The sequence below is a fragment of the Lagopus muta genome, chromosome 2, assembly GCF_023343835.1.
Source record: "Lagopus muta isolate bLagMut1 chromosome 2, bLagMut1 primary, whole genome shotgun sequence".
In the NCBI taxonomy this organism is placed as follows: Eukaryota; Metazoa; Chordata; class Aves; order Galliformes; family Phasianidae; genus Lagopus; species Lagopus muta.
The window spans coordinates 10,031,748-10,048,248 of record NC_064434.1 but is presented as its reverse complement, the minus strand read 5'-3'; the positions used below and the strand labels follow the sequence as shown (position 1 = coordinate 10,048,248).

At 40.0% G+C, this 16,501-nt stretch overlaps 1 long non-coding RNA gene across 1 annotated transcript in view; it reads left to right on the top strand.

The window, feature by feature from the left end:
• LOC125689103 (uncharacterized) overlaps positions 1-15,528 on the top strand; it is a 36,985-nt gene extending 21,457 nt beyond the window's left edge. The window contains exons 2-3 of the long non-coding RNA XR_007375043.1: positions 8,943-9,013; positions 15,422-15,528. This is a non-coding gene — a long non-coding RNA (uncharacterized LOC125689103). The remainder of the gene's footprint in view (positions 1-8,942; positions 9,014-15,421) is intronic.
• The last annotated feature ends 973 nt before the right edge of the window (positions 15,529-16,501 follow it).

The following is a 16,501-nucleotide window of genomic DNA, read 5'->3' as shown; positions in this document are numbered from 1 at the left end:
CTGGGCTCCAGCTGGAATTAACATGGAACAGAGAAATCCTAAACAACACATTTGACATGGGATTTGCTTAAGTTGGTTAGTTTGGAAATGTTACAAGCCTATATCTTAAATCTCATTGTAATCTTTCAGAATATTCCTTTATCTCCTTTTCTCACTCAGAACTTTCTCTGACAGCTGCTCCCTATACATTTGCTGTCAGGAGTGTGGTGAAAATCCTTTAAATATAATGTTGCTCTCCCCAGTACAAGAAAGATACCAATACACAAATCAGTTCTGCAAAAAGCAACCAAAGGTTGATTGGAAGTGGTTGATTGGATTGGTTGATTGCCTTATAAAACACTGAGGGAGCTGACTTCCTTCAGAAGGACTTAACAATAGCTGAACAGGGCCTACAAAGAAATTGCCAGAAAGACAGAGTCAGGCTGTCCATGGTGGCACATGACACAAGGAGGCCATACTGATAAATGACAAAAATGAAACAGAAGAGTTTCTAACTTTTTATAAAGAAAAGGGGTTCTGACTCTATATAGGGAAAAATCTTTTCACTTATAGGACAGTTAGGTTTGGGAACAGACTACCCAAAGATGTTGTGCAGTATCCATCCTCAGACATTTTAAAAACACGAAATGAAATTGCCCTAATGATCCTATGATCAGAAACTCGGTTGTGTAAATCATTGTAGGCTCCTCTTAGTCAAGGGAGAGAAGCAATTGCCTCTAACGTGCTATTCATCTAACCTGAATCAAAGCTTCAGCTTAGGTTGACCTGGCTTGCCCTGTGTAAATTCTTGTTTCAATCTGTAAATGCAATCTAAGGTGAGTAATTTAAACCTAGTCATCTAACATCTAGAACACTAAAATTTGGTCGGAAGTATCTCAGTCTTGTGTCCTGTTCTCTTTGCCTTCTAGGATTCAAAATTTCCCCTCTCACAACTGCATCCTAAGCTGCTCCTGGAGGCCAATGGACAGCCACAGGATATTTTGTGCAGACAGCTGTTGTAAGACACACAGGCTGTCTGTATAAGTGAATAAAATGAGGAGAAAGTGCTGGCTAAAACAGTGAATGACAATTGCCTGTGCTCCTTAACTGTTAACACCCTCTCTGTCACAGCTGTAGTTCCTGCCAGATACCATTCTCAGTCATAAATCTCAGTACAGTTTGGGGACTGTGCCCAACAAGCAGCATGGATATAGCTATCTTGTTTGGAAGAAGACAAGAATCCAAGCTGTGTGGGTGGAAGCCATGCTGTCCCAGGCTGGGGACAATCTCTAACCCTGCAGCAGCTAGTCTTGCTGCCCTAGCCTAACCAGTAGACACTCTTGAATAAAACTAGTAGGAGAATAATCCTTTCGTGATCACCAAACTTCAGTTTATAAAATCTATTTTATTTTCATAATAACTAAATGACCTTCCTGTGCTAGCTCCACGACTGTAGATTAATACACTCTGGGATCACTGCCCAGTCACTTCTGCCAACACAGGAGCCATTCCAGGAGACATGTTCCTCTGACTCCCTGGTTAGATTTCAGTATATTTCAATTTTCCATTTGTAGATTATAATTTTTTCCAGCCCATGGTGTTCTGGTAATGTACTAAATCTACTGGAAAGTAGAATCAGCAGCAGTTTCCCATGCTAATTCATCTGCCACAGTGGCAGTATCTAAACGTCCATTTGAAATCTCTTTGGATAAATAAATCTTGCCATATTGTAGTGAATTATGTAGTAGTTTGCTCTTTGCATCATCCTACTTCAGATGTTTTGTACTAAGGTTGATTATTAGAGAAAATGTCTGTAGCAAAACCATACAGTGCAGTATTCTGCATCAAAATGCTGATCACAGATGTGAACAATGCATCACTTTGAATCTGATCCTGCCTGATTCTTCTTGTATTTTCAAGTTGAGGTTCCTGTGGGAATGTCTACAAGTTATTTTAAGACATTTCTCCAGAACAAATTAATTGCAGATACAGCCAGCAAATTCACAAGCACTTCCCAAGCATAACTGGAGGCCACCCTCTTAACTGAATAGAGCTCTCAAGCTGTGGAGGTGACACTTCTTAATTCAAAGCTAGAAAACCATTAAGTGGATTAGGAAATCTCTAAGCTTGCATGGACATTAGGTAGGTAGCTTTCTGAGAATACTTCCCCGTCTCTGACTTCAGATGCCTTTTTAGCAAATGTCCAATGTCATTGGAGTATCAAACGAGTTTGGATTGCTAGCGACACAGAAATTTTGCACCTCAGAGACTATTTACTTCAATAGCAGTAATGATGTCAGTTATAAGCAAACCGCCTGCACTAGAACATTGTAAATTATATGTGGACTTTTCAAATTGTTGCCAGTGCTAGCATCCAGTCTTGCTCATGCACAGTATCTTACAAGTATAGTGGGATAAATACCTCACCAATCCCAGGAGACTGTACCCCTGCCACACCAGGACCTGTGACTGCCACTGCCTTGCATATAAACACAACTGGAGCTGACTCTGTAGCTACCAGCAATGATGCACTATTTTGAAGCATGTGAGCAGAACTATACTCAGAGCAACATTTGCACAGCTGTGTTTCAGGATACAGCAAGATGCATGGGACAGGGATGGCAACACAGGTGTTGGAGTCATTAAGGTTCAATAAGACCACTAAGATCATCTACTGTAAGCATCAAAATCCCCACCATGTCCACTGAACCATGTGGACTAGACCCTTAAATTAACAGAATGATCAACCAGGTGAAAGCATGGGACTGGAATCCTGGTCTGGGAAACTTAAACAGACATGGAAGTCAGAAGGCATGCGACCAGGAGCTGCTCCTATGCTTCTTCTGAGGGCATTCTTCAAACAAACTTAGTTTGAGAAGCTCTCATTATAACACAATTCCTCTGAAGGTATCCCACCACTATGTGCAGATCAGAGCTCCAATCCTGCACACTCTCAGCTACAAATGTAGTAGCAATCATGCTGCCAGCATGGGGTCTGATCACAAGTGACATTATCTGTGCATACAGTTGCATGGTACTGTAAATGATAAATATTTTAAAAAAAAAAGAAAAAAACACTGACTAGCAGCCATTCCTTGTCTATATTCGTAGATCCACAGTCATAAATACTATAAATATAACTGAAATTGTACAATATGTATTTAGTATAGGTATTCCAAGATTCCCATAAAACACGCTGAAAAAATGTGGATTGATTACATAAGCAGCTTTTTTAATGAATAAAGTCTATGGATTTTATAGTACTTCTCTCTTGAATCTTGTAAAATACGTGGAAGTCTTAATTATAGCTGAAGATATCTGAACTATGTTGGCCTTTGATTTTATAATACAATATGTAATTCCTGCTGGCATAATAAACCAATAAGTTCAGTATTTGTTATAAATGAGTTTAAATTTACAAGTCTATCAAAATACCTCCTGGTTCCTGTTAATGTTTAGGAAACATTGCAGAAATATTTCAGGTTCCTGGCTGAAAGAACTGCTTCACTGCTGAGCTTCTGTTGATCCAATGCCTTGAAGTAATCAACAGTTACTTGTACTATATGAGTAACACACACAAATGTTGCATATGCATGAGAGACAGAGAAAGAGCTGAAGGGACATAGAAGCTAGTTTGTGTGCAGGAACTTCCTCCAGTAGGATGCTTGGATCTGAGAAGCCCATTTGGCCCAGTTGTAAATCACGTTTTCCTTTGTCAGGTATGAAATGTATGGGCTGCGTCTCAAAGAGCATCCTCAAATGCCTGCAAGTCCAGGGACATTCACTTTGCTAATGGACAAACGACTGGTGAAATTCATACAGTACTACCTTAATGTTCTCAACTTTCCTGCTTCTTCCTGAAACTTCAGCTCTTGCCTTTTAGTCTCATTCATATCATTACTTATACAAAATAAATTTCACTTCCAGCCCTGTACAAGAGGTGCCAAGAGTCAGGTGTTGTAGCTGAAATGGTTAAAAAACACTCGTTCTCATTCTTTGACTTTGTGCCCTTTGCTGTGAACTCTGGAAAATTAAGAAGCTTGAAACAACAAAACCTAGAGTAGAAAAGGAGGACAATAAAAGGAACTGAGACCTGTTCACTGATATTATCAAGCCAAATTTATATGCAGAAGAAGCTGTACTTTCAAAATTCAATCTACTAGCATAGTCTAGTAAAGTTTAATGACAGAAAAACAGTAAAATCTTCTTATCAAAATACTAAATACCACTTAAAGGAGTTACAGATGCTGTATCTAGGTAGATTCACTAAATCATGGAATAAGCTGAAGGTTCTTGATATTCTGTCTTGAAAACAAAACTGGAATATCCAACAGTTGTTGGGCTTTTGTTTGTTTGTTTGTATTTTTCAACAAAAACAGCTTTAAAAGTACAGTGCATCTGAAGTGTACTTTCTGAACAATAGTGACTCCTGTCTAGGTGCATGCTTTCTATTGGAGTTCACGCCATAGTCTGAGATGTGTTCATTTAGGGCAGGCATCTGCTCAGTCAGCTGTCTGATAGAATGTATAGACATATCCATCGAAGGCCTTTCATTCCCAGGAAGCCTGAGGAACACTGTGGATATTGCCTTTCAGCACTAAAACTGGTCAGCTTGTGGTAGCATTTTCTCATTTCACTTTCTGCAGGTCCAAACCACAATGATCCACAAGGGGATTAAAGCATATATTAATGAGCTTTTTAGCCCCTGTAGACTTCTCCTTCTAATTTGCCAGAATTTTATGTACCCCTTTCCTGACCCTAGAAGTTATATTTTCTTCCATCTGGAAAGATTGTTTCATGTTAGTTTCAATATAAAACATAGGAATGTTGGTTAGCACAAAACCTAATGAAGGCTCTGGGGTTTTTCGTTTTTTCGGCTTTTTTTTTTTTTTTTCTTTAAAGACACACTACTCACTTGTTCAGGCCAAGAATGTAAGATTTCCAATGTTACTCAAGCAAATCTAATGTAAAACACAAACATTAGGCAGTAAATCCATATTTAGCGACCCAAATAAGCAGCCTGATTTTCTGCATTAACATTCTGGTAAAAGGCTATGTTTTATTTCTGGACCTCTGTCATCTGAATTTAGTCAAAATTATTAATAATTGAAATGCCATCTTATAAGGGAGCTTTCTATTTACTATCTGATATAACTACCACTATGACAATTACTGGAATAAGATCCCAGGAAAAGTCAGAAGTGGACAAACTGGCAACAGTTGATGTTGCTTTTTTGTCTTGGACAACAGTTTCCACCTGAAATGGCCATTGTAAAATGGAACCCTATCACTCACTGGATGAAAGTCCAACTTCTACAGTTACCTACATGGTGTACCTCACAATGGCTGTAGTAGCTAGGATATTTTTGAGGACAGAATTTCCTTGCAATGCTCTCTAATTGAGAATTTTATTTTTATTTTTTTTTCCTTTCTTTCATGCATTCTGCTTATTCTAAGGCAAAAGTGTGTGTTTTTTCTAGAGTAAATGAAAACCCAACAATCATTAGGCCCACTCAGTTTTTAACTAAGCAGTTCTGACAGAATGAGAATGAAAAAAAAAATACACACATGGTAAACACAAAAGTGCTTAAGTAGATACCCATATATGGTAATACGTATGGGTTAAATGCTAACATATTTGGCAGAAATGCATGACAAGAATCCCTGTCCTGAGCCAAAGCCTCATAGACAGAGGGCAGAATTTACCACAGGCTTCCCTATCTCAGCTGCACGCATAGCACGTTTCTTTTTTGGATTCATCTGGACTATCATCCATTATGCATTCCATATGACATACATCTCAATGGGATTTATTTCACCTGCTTTCATGAAATGAACGTTATTCTTATATTGTATGCTCTCATACAATAAGAACCTTTGCTACTGACTATTAAAATGTGTGCAACATGTGGCATACATCTGTGGTGTGCTGCCATTGCACTTGACTTACACAACAAAGTGAGCTATCTCACCTTCCAAAAGCAACCCTGCCTCTCTTCAAATTACACCTTATTTCAGAAATACAGGTGGAAAGTAACACACCTCACATAACCGAACACATATAGAGCTTCACAGAGATTTTTTTCCACTGCATTTTTCCTTAGATGTGTCATGAAATAGCATATATGTAGGAATCGCTTTTCAGCAATTGGTCTGTTCCAGTTTTCATTCAGTGGGACATTGTTTTAACTTCTGTTTTGTTTCCATTTATTCTTCTTTTTTTTTTTTTTTAATAAAATTTAAAATTAACCATAAGAATGCAGGTCATTGGCAGTGGAATGCATTTTCATGGTTCCAATTCACAGTGCACCACATCAAGTCACTCTGCCCATCAGCCAAGACAAGATAATGACTGTGGATTCTTTATACTCCTGGGCGTGTGATGTAAAATCTATAAAACTCCATTCTTGGTTACAGGTTTCAACTAATAAATCTTATTTCACATTTGCATTGTCTTAAGCCCATGCATAATCTGTAAGTTTGGTATCCTGTGTTCTTTTGGAAAGCAAAGATAGATATACATAATTGGAATCCTTTTCTTTTGAATGCATTTTTGAAGCTTTTTAATTATCTTTACCTAATCCACTTTAAGAGTTAGTTCACACTACCTCTCCTGAGCATCCTTGTTCAATGCCTTCTAACCTGTCAGTTTGAAAAGGCAAAAGTTTTGCACAGCTTTCAGGCTGTACCCACCAAAGATACATGAGCAAATGCCAAGCTTCTCATGCCCAAATATCAGCATGTGCTGCCTCTGCTCACACAGCCCTGGTGTAATCTACATCTGTGCAACACAAGCTCAGAACTCAAGGATTTTACTCCACTTACTGTCTGGCAAAGTAAAAGGCTTGAAATTACTTTTTTTTTTCATTTTTCTTTAAGGACATTCTAGATATACCAAGTCATATAAGACTGTATTCATGTAAGATGTTCCTTTCCATCATCTATTATAGTGATACATTCCTTAATATTTGCCCAATAACCACCTTGATGTACAGCACACTTGAAAATTAGACTCTCTTTATGCAGAAGCTGAACATTTGTCTTGTGTTATTTTCTTATGTTGTACATCAGAAATGCTTCCCCTTATCAGATACTAGTACGTAAATGAAAAGGTATTCCAAATTTATTCATTTTGCGTGAGGATGAAAAAGATCACGAAAGAAACTCAAAACAGACTAAGGATTTTTGGAAGAAACATTTCAAAAGGAAAAGGAAAAAAAAAATGACATCCCAAAAAGCAGCTGATGGTCATTCACATCTGGTATCTGCAGTGGGTGGCTTAAGACGAGCATGCTTCTCATTGATAGCTGCAGATCTACTATGGTCACTTTATTGTAGCTCCATGTAACCTCTATTCCTGCAAGAAGAGGTGATGTTCTGACTGTTCACAGGCATAAGCATGAGCCAGGCACATGAGCATCGTGTGTCTTGAGGTCTGTTTCAATTCTGAAGACTGACACACGTAGACACTTATGCACAAATACACTTAGCCTTTGAAAAAAATACCAGAAGAATTTTTGGCATTCACCACTATACCTGGCTCTGCAAAGATTACAACTGTGAGTCTTGTTGTAGGTGTTGCAGGCATGGAACATTTGCAACGTATCAGGAGAGCACAGAGCCGTTACTAAATGAGTGCAGTGATTCAAAGCAATTTGGACAGAAAAGACCTCATTTTAACGTGCAGTTACAGCTCTTCCACCACACATGCAGTATAAAAATGGCTTATGATAGATATAAGTAATCCTAATCAATCTCACTCATGGCATGTTTATGATGCATAAGTGCAAAAATGAAAGTTTAGGCTGTCAGGAGTTACATGTGCAAAGCACTTACTGAACTGTTGTCTTTTCTTTGATGGCTACACTTCAGGGCAAAGTACAGAATTACAGCTTCACCGTATCAAGTTACAGTAGTACTGAAATACAGAGAAATAGAGAGAGAGAAATAGTGTAGAAAAATTATAAATCAATAGAATATATTGTAGAGTATATATATGGCCAGATCCAAACTCGTAAAGAATTTCTAAAACCACCTTAAAAGCATGGTATCAGGAATGAGGACAAATAGAAGAAAAGCAGAGGAGTAGGGGGGAGGGGGGAGGGGAGAGAGGGGGTAGGAAAAAAAAAAATCTGGTCTGAAGAAATATCACACATTTACTTAAAAACTGATCTGAGACTTTATGATGGAATGGGTTGCTTAGGTTGTTGGTGGAGTCACCACCTCTGGAGGTGCTTAAGAAAAGGGTAGATATCTCACTGAGTGATATAGGTTTGTGGGTATGGTGGGGATGGGTTAATGGTTGAACTTGGTAATCTTAGTGGCCTTTTCCAACATTAATGATTCTACGATTCTTTGATATATGATATCATCCCTCTGTACTCAGCACTGGTGAGGATGCATCTTGAGTATTGTGTTCAGTTTTGGGCCCCTCACTTTATGAAAGGCATCGAGGCCCTGGAGTATGTTCAGAGAAGAGTAATGAAGCTGTGAGGGGTATGGAGCACTGGCCTTATGAGGAGAGGCTGAAGGAGCTGGGATTGTTCAGTCTGGAGAAGAGGAAGCTCCAGGGTGACCTTATTGCTCTCTACAATTACCTGAAAGGAGATTGTGGTGAAGTGGGAGTTGGCTTCTTCTCCCATTTAACTAGCAATAGGACTAGAGGGAATGGCCTCAAGTTATGTCAGGGGAAATGAAGGTTGGATGTTCTCTCTTCTCTGAGGCAGTTGTCATGTGCTGGAATGGGCTACCCAGGGTAATGCAGTACAGGATCAAAGCCCAGGTTATAACATGTTAATCTGTTGCTTTAGACAAACTTCTATTTTTCTGAGTCTCTTAGGATAATGAACTCTTCAAGACAGAGGTTTTTACTAGATGCTCATTCACTGGCTAACTAGTTTGAGTGTTTGAAACCCAGTATCAGTAGGCAGAGCATAAGACCAAATTTGTGTTTCCATTCACAGTGAAATTCCTGCCGCATTCACCAACTCACAAGAAGGAAACAAGTGCCCAAACACTGAGCTAAGGAATGAAGGTGGGTCAGTGATCAGGTTAGTAGTCCCTGTTCTAGGCATGCCTGAGAGCAAGCAAGCCTTTACTTCCTACAGTCTCTGGATGTGACACATTGCTTTGTCTCATAATAATGTAGATACGAATATTTCATATAATTATTGAATCATTGATTCTCTTGAGTTAGACCTTTAAAGATCATCTAGTCCAACCCCCCTGCAATGAACAGGTCCTACAGCTCCATCAGGTGCTCAGAGTCCCAACCAATCTGACCTTGAATGATTCCAGGGACAGAGCACCCAACACATCTGTGAGAACAGAGCAGATCTGAGACCGCCTCATGGGACTGAATGTGTGTAAGTCTATGGGACCAGATGGCATGCATCCCAGGGTTCTGAAGGAGCTAGCTGAGGTGGATACTGAGCCACTCTCCATCATATTTGAAAAGTCGTGGCTGTCAGGTGAGGTCCCAGATGACTGGAGGAAGGGTCATGGGAGTGACATTTACAAGAAAGTGAGCAAGGAGGACCCCGGGAACTACAGGCTGGTGAGTCTCACCTCTGTGCCTGGGAAGATCATGGAACAGATCCTCCTGGATGACATGCTTGATCACATGAGGAATGGGTGTGTGATCCAAGACAGCCAGCACAGCTTCACCAGGGGAAGGTCATGTTTGACCAATCTGGTGGCCTTCTGTGATGGAGTGTCAACATTGGTGGACAAGGGAAAGGCGACCGATGTCATTTACCTTGACTTGAGCAAGGCCTCTGACATGGCCCCCCACCACATCCTCATCTCCAAATTGGAGGGATGTGGATTTGATGGGTGGACCACTCAATAAGAAACTGATTGAAAGGCCGCAGTCAGAGGGTGGTGATCAATGGCTCTGCATCCAGGTGGAGGCCGGTAACGAGCGACGCCCCCCAGGGGTCTGTCTTGGGACCAGTGCTCTCTGACTTCTTTATCAAAGACATCTATGACAAAATTGTGTGCACCCTCAGCAAGTTTGCTGATGACACCAAGCTGAGTGATGCAGTTGACACAGTAGAAGGAAGGGATGCCATTCAGAGGGACCTTAACAGGCTAGAAAGGTGGGCCCAGGTGAACCTGATGAGGTTCAACATGGCAAAGTGCAGAATTTTGCACTTGGGCTGGAAGAATCCCAGGCATCCATACAGACTGGAAGGAGCGGTCCTTGAGAGCAGCCCTGCAGAGAAGGACCTGGGGGTCCTGATGGATGAAAAACTTAACATGAGCCAGCAGTTGTGCCCTTGCGGCTTGGAAGGCAAATGGTATTCTGGGCTCCATCAGAAGACGAGTGGCCAGCAGGGACAGGGAGGTGATTGTCCCCCTCTACTCTGCTCTTGTGAGGTCCCATCTGGAGTACTGCGTCCAAGTGTGGAGCCCCCAGCACAAAAAAGACATGGAGCTGTTGGAGAGAGTCCAGAGGAGAGCCACAAAGATGATCAGGGGACTGGAGCACCTCCCCTACGAAGACAGGCTGAGGGAGCTAAGCTTGTTCAGCCTGGAGAAAAGAAGGCTGCGGGCTGACCGCACTGCAGCATTTGAATACCTAAAGGGAGCCTATAAACAGGAGGGGAATCAACTCTTTGAAAGGGTTGATAACGGCAGGACAAGGGGAAATGGTTTTAAGTTGAGGGAGGGAAGATTTAGGTTGGATGTCAGGGGAAAATTCTTTACAGAGAGAGTGGTGAGGTACTGGAACAGGCTGCCCAGAGAGGTTGTGGATGCCCTGTGCCTGGAGGTGTTCAAGGCCAGACTGGATGGGGCCCTGGGCAGCCTGGTCTGGTATTAAATGGGGAGGTTGGTGGCCCTGCATGTGGCAGGGAGGTTGGGGATTCATGATCCTTGAGGTCCCTTCCAACCCTGGCCATTCTGTGATTCTGTGACATCTCTGGGCAACCTGTTCCGGTGCTTTCCTCACCCTTCAGGAGTGTGAAGGCTAAATCCAATAAAGATTTTGATGTAATATGAATATGGGTATCTTGAGAAGGCATGATGTAGACAGGACACCTCTATAGGTCTATGTACTATCACACAAAGCAGAGCCAAGAAAGGCATGGCAGGAAAATCTATGTGGATGTTGGAAGCGGCAGAGCCATGTTAGCACTTTGCTGCACCTGAACTAATAATGTTGGCACCTGAACTAACAGTGCCATGCTGAGGTGATCACATACTGAAGCGGGCAGAGTTAGTTCAGTAACTGTATTACGCTTTGTAGTATGCCCTTCCTGAGAAAAGTCATCATAACATTGCCAGCTACAAACTTAAAGCAGGATACTTCATCTTTTATTCAACTTAGCAAGAAAGGTGCCATCTCTTTGTGCTGAGGGCACAGCTGTAGATGGTCTTGCCCATAGCAGAAAAAATGAGGAATATTTTCCCTGAAGACGTCTGAGTCAGACAGATGGAGAAACAGGGGAAGTGAGAAATGAATTCAGCTGAAGAGTTGTTTCATTCATTTTTTTCCTGTCCCAACTGATGTGTGCAGAGAGTGAACGATCCTTGGCAGCAGACCAGGAAGAAGGATATTGAGATCAAAGGAGTACCAGCACACCACTGCACTTCACAGAATTGTGTGTATTTGGCACACAAACCCTCTGATAAGCATTAAAAATATCTTTTTAATGGATATTTTGTTCTCTTGACAGAGGTTATTTAAGATTTGAAAGTGGCACAAAAATAATTTATCCTCACATATAAAAATGCACTTTCTAGATAGAGATATCACATTAATTTTACTCATTTATGTAACACTCTGAAAACTAATCTTAGGTTCCTCCCTTACTGCTGTGGAAAGCAGAAATTAATGGACTTGGGTACAAGAAAATGAGTGAATCAGTACTTGCTTTAAGATTCTGCTTTTAAAGTCACAAACCTAGGTTGCCTCCAAGCAGTCATTTGTTTTATAATGCAAATTCTACATCACCATGTGCTAAATGTATCAATTATTCATTAATATCTATTTAACAGCATGCTCTGTGGTCTATCTTAATGATATTTTTAATTTCTGAAGTCATTTAATCTGCAGTGCACAGTGTTGCATGGGAATGATGTTATATTTATATACTTATAGACTGCCTTTCAACCAGAAGAATCCCAGAGCAAATTCATAAACTATCTTCTGTGAATAAGCTTCTAAGCAATGATTTAATGCAAATGTTACTATGGATCTTTCACAGTTTTTAAACATATTTCCAACTGTTCTTTTGTGACTGGATGTGTGTTGCAGATCTTTTGTAATATTGGCCATTGGAACCTTATTTATCTTGCTCATCAGGAACTTTCTTCTACTCTTCTCCACTCTGAAATTTCTCTTTGTTAATCTGAAATTTCTGGATTCAAGATTTTAAGGTATGGAAAAATTTAGCAAGAAATTGCAAAGTATGAAAATATGAAAATGAACACTGAAGCAAGAACATTGTATGTTTTCTTTGCAAGACTTCATTATACCAAAGACAAAATGGAGGCCTGAGTTTGAAAACAGAAGTCTCCTCTAACAGAGTAATTCAGTTAAAAGCAGTTCAGAGATAACAAAGACAGAAGAGTTTTAGAGCTACATATCTCTCATGAGCCAAATTTCAAGTTCTATGAAGTAGAATGAGGATTCTCCGTAAAGTGTTCCCTAACTTTAAAGGCAGTTAGACACAGAGCATAAAACAATGTATTTTTGCCAGTTACAGAAAAGACCATTCTGTGATGTGGAGAAAAGATAACTTTGCTTAGAAATCAGATTAGCAATTCAGTTCAGTTCTACATTTGTCTTGATATGAAGAAATAGAGATAGGCACATTCCCAGTATTTCTGTATTTCTGTTCAAACATAGCACAATGTTTGGTTTTTTGAGGAAGGAGATCATGTAAAGTATGCTCTCTCTGATATGAACAGGAAAATATTTGTGGGAAGGATTTATCTTGGAGAATGGTAATTCAAAAAAAAAAAAAAAAAAGATTTTTCAATGGAAATCAATTAGTCAGAAAGAAAATAAAATTCCAGAAGGGAAAGTGCCTCTGTAATGATTTTGAGGTACTCAAAAACCCACAGTTCTGATGATTTCCTCTTCCTCAGGCTCTAGAACTAGGTTCCATTTTTCATTATTTCGTTATTTCCTTTCTCATTGTGGTGTGGTGATGCTGTACAGAAATCTCTTGCTGCTGTGTTTTTAAATAATAATGTCTTCATGAATAATCTGGCAGCTGGAGGAAAATAAAGACATGAGACTCCTAACCTCCTCAAAATACCTCAGCAACATTTAATGGTATTTTAGTCTATTTAATGAAATAGTCTTTTAAAAGGACCACTTTTCTCACAAGACTTCATTGAGAGATTAGAGATTTGCACATATCAGTCTGGGAGATTCTAGATGAATCATGCAGGGTGATGAAATTCATCAGAACTGAGTCTTTCCTTCCTTATTCCTGGACCTTGTTTTGTGAGCTAGGTTAGTTGATTTCCGAGTCAGCTAGAAACAAGTTGCATGCTCAACCTCCCCTCTCCTCTACAAGTATGTGGGCTAGATAGACTGAAGCCCTTGTCCATCTGCTTTATCTGTGTCACTAATAAAACAGGGTCAGGTACAGTAGCCTTTTGCTGCCCTGCAATTGCTTCTGTCATGGAATTGCTAGGATTCTCCAGTGCACAGCCTTGTGTGTGATGACCCACAGTGTCAACTTGGAAGCAGCACACAGAAGACAGCACTCCTAACCAATCAGTCCAGACACAGGCACTATTTTGGGGGAGAAACCAATATGGCCACGTAGATGGGAACTGTGCTCTGCCTCTTAGCCTCAGGGCCAGAAAAGCAGCCCTGGCTTGTTTTCTTGAAGAGTATGGATGTAGTCATAGCGGTTAAATGATTGACCTCAGAGGAATATCCTCCCACTTCGTACAGCCTTCTGTTCAGACTTTGAACAGATTCCTCAGGAAGCACATACTTTAGAAGTGTGCTGAATTGACAGCCAAATGACAAATTGTATCTTATGGTTTCCCCCCAGTTTTCCAGTCGCAACTACAAAGAATTTGCCTGTGAGATTTTGATAGATTTTCAGGTGGCAGTCTTTTATTCTCCAAGATAGACTACATGTCTCTGTGGTACATATTTTATTTGTGGATGTGAGTCTATTATTAACCCATGCTAGAAATTCTCGGCTCTTCTATTCATATTTTCAGTTCTGGAGTTTCTCATTGTAATCCAGCGTGTCAAGCAACATGGCAGCTGCCACATTAATATCTTAATCTTCAATTGCTGATCTTATACCGCTGTTAATTGATGAGATTGAGTTACTCAGTTCTTTAGTCTTTTAAGGTTCCAATTTCTCGACAAACAGGTTGTGAGATATTCATATTCATGTGCACATATAATGATAATAAAACTTAATTTCATTATAGTGTCCCTTGCCTGAAATTATTATGCAATTTAAAATTACTCAGTTATTAATAACTTTATAGCATATGAAAGTTAGAATCATAGAATCATAGAATCACCAAGGTTGGAAATGACCTAAAAGATCATCCAGTCCAACCGTTCACCTATTCCCAGTAGCTCCCACTAAACCATGTCCCTCAACACAACATCCAGCCTTTCCTTGAACACCCCCAGGGTCAGTGATTCCACCACCTCCCTGGGCAGTCCATTCCAGTGCCTGACCACCCTTTCTGAAAAGTAATACTTCCTAATGTCCAGTCTGAATCTCCCCTGCCGTAGCTTGAAGCCATTCCCTCTGGTCCTATCACTAATGACACAAGGGAAGAGGCCGACCCCCAGCTCACTGCAACCTCCCTTCAGGAAGTTATAGAGAGCAATGACGTCTCCCCTGAGTCTCCTCTTTTCCAGGCTGAACATTCCCAGCTCCTTCAGCCTCTCCTCATATGGCCTGTGTTCCAGACCCCTCACCAGCTTTGTTGCCCTCCTTTGAACACGTTCCAGGGCCTCAATGTCTTTCTTGCAGTGAGGGGCCCACTGTTCACTTTCTACAACAAAATGCCCTCAAGTGCAATAAATGCTCATGCAAAATAAGATTATATGAAGTACATCATGAAGGCACTGAACTTCATAACATATAAGGCTCACCAACTTCCTTGGCATTTCAATGATATTCAGACCATTGCTTCAAGTGAAATTTATAGCTGTGTGTTTTTCTGAGAAGAAATGGATTCATGCACATCCCTCAGTGGTCTGCTGAACCAGCAATTTTAACACTAATTAGTATCAGCATTAAGAGCCCCACCAAGACATTACACTCTGAAATTCAGTAAAGGCTGGATAAAATTGCAGCACGCATTCTTTAAATATTTATACAGTACATCAAAACAAATGAAACTGGAGACTTCTTTTCCAGCATGAGCTGCAACATTGCTAGTCTACTGTGTCATACCACTTGTTTTCATTTCTTTTATTATTTTTTTTTTACAGTGCTTCTGCTGAATCAGTAATCAGGGACATGGGACAGAGTCATACTGTTTTAAATCTTCAGTATTCCTAAGAGTAAACAAATATCCAGTGAAGCAACTTATGGAGGCCTCTGTGAATTATTTTGAAAGTCACTTTCACAGATCAAGATGTAAGTATTTGTAATTATATTAGACTTTCTATACTTCAAAGAAAAAAAAAAAAAAGAAGAAGAAGAAGAAGAAGAAGAAGAAGAAGCTGCTCATTTAATATAAATTCTTCATTTATTTAACTGGGTCTGAGTGTCCTGAATTTTAGATACACATACTCTCGTGGAGATCAATGTCTCTACAGAAAAAAAATAGTGGTTGTAGAGTTTGTTAGTAAGAACTCTTTGTTATTTTGAGGCAACATGAATGGGTGGTAGTTAGTCGCTTCCAAGTGACCATGACATCTGCCAAATAATTGGTGAAGTGTTTAAGAGAACTGTAGAATAATAAAGGTTATTCCTGTTGCACTGCTAACAAAGTACTGCACACCCATAAGTCCCCACTGGTGTTATCACTTTTAATATAGATTTTTTCCATCACTTTCACAAGACATTTTCTTTTACTAAAAATGGAATGGAGGAACTAGTTAGTAATCACAAAATAAAAGATTTGGAAGAAGGATGAAATACATAGCATATAAAAGATTGCTGCAAGGGAAATAGGAATAATACACTCTTCCTTTCTAAGACAGACAAAAAGAATACCTTGGTGACACTGAAGGAAGAAGGAGTCACATCAGACCTCAGGAAATCACAATACACAAATTATGAGGACTGCTCCAAAAGTAGTGACTCCTATTTTATTATGTTGGCCCATGATGTCAGAGGCAGATGTTAATAGTATGGCAGTAGTGGTTGAACCTTCCTGGCAACGTTTCATTATATTTTGCTGCTATGCAACAGATGGCAGCAGAGGGGCAGTCTGACAGAATGGCATCTGACATGGAAGTGCGTACGGAGAAAAGGTGTGTCACTGAATTCCTCCATGTGGAAAAGAAATGATTCCATTGATATTTATTGATGGATGAAGGCTCTGAGGCTATGGATCTCTTTTT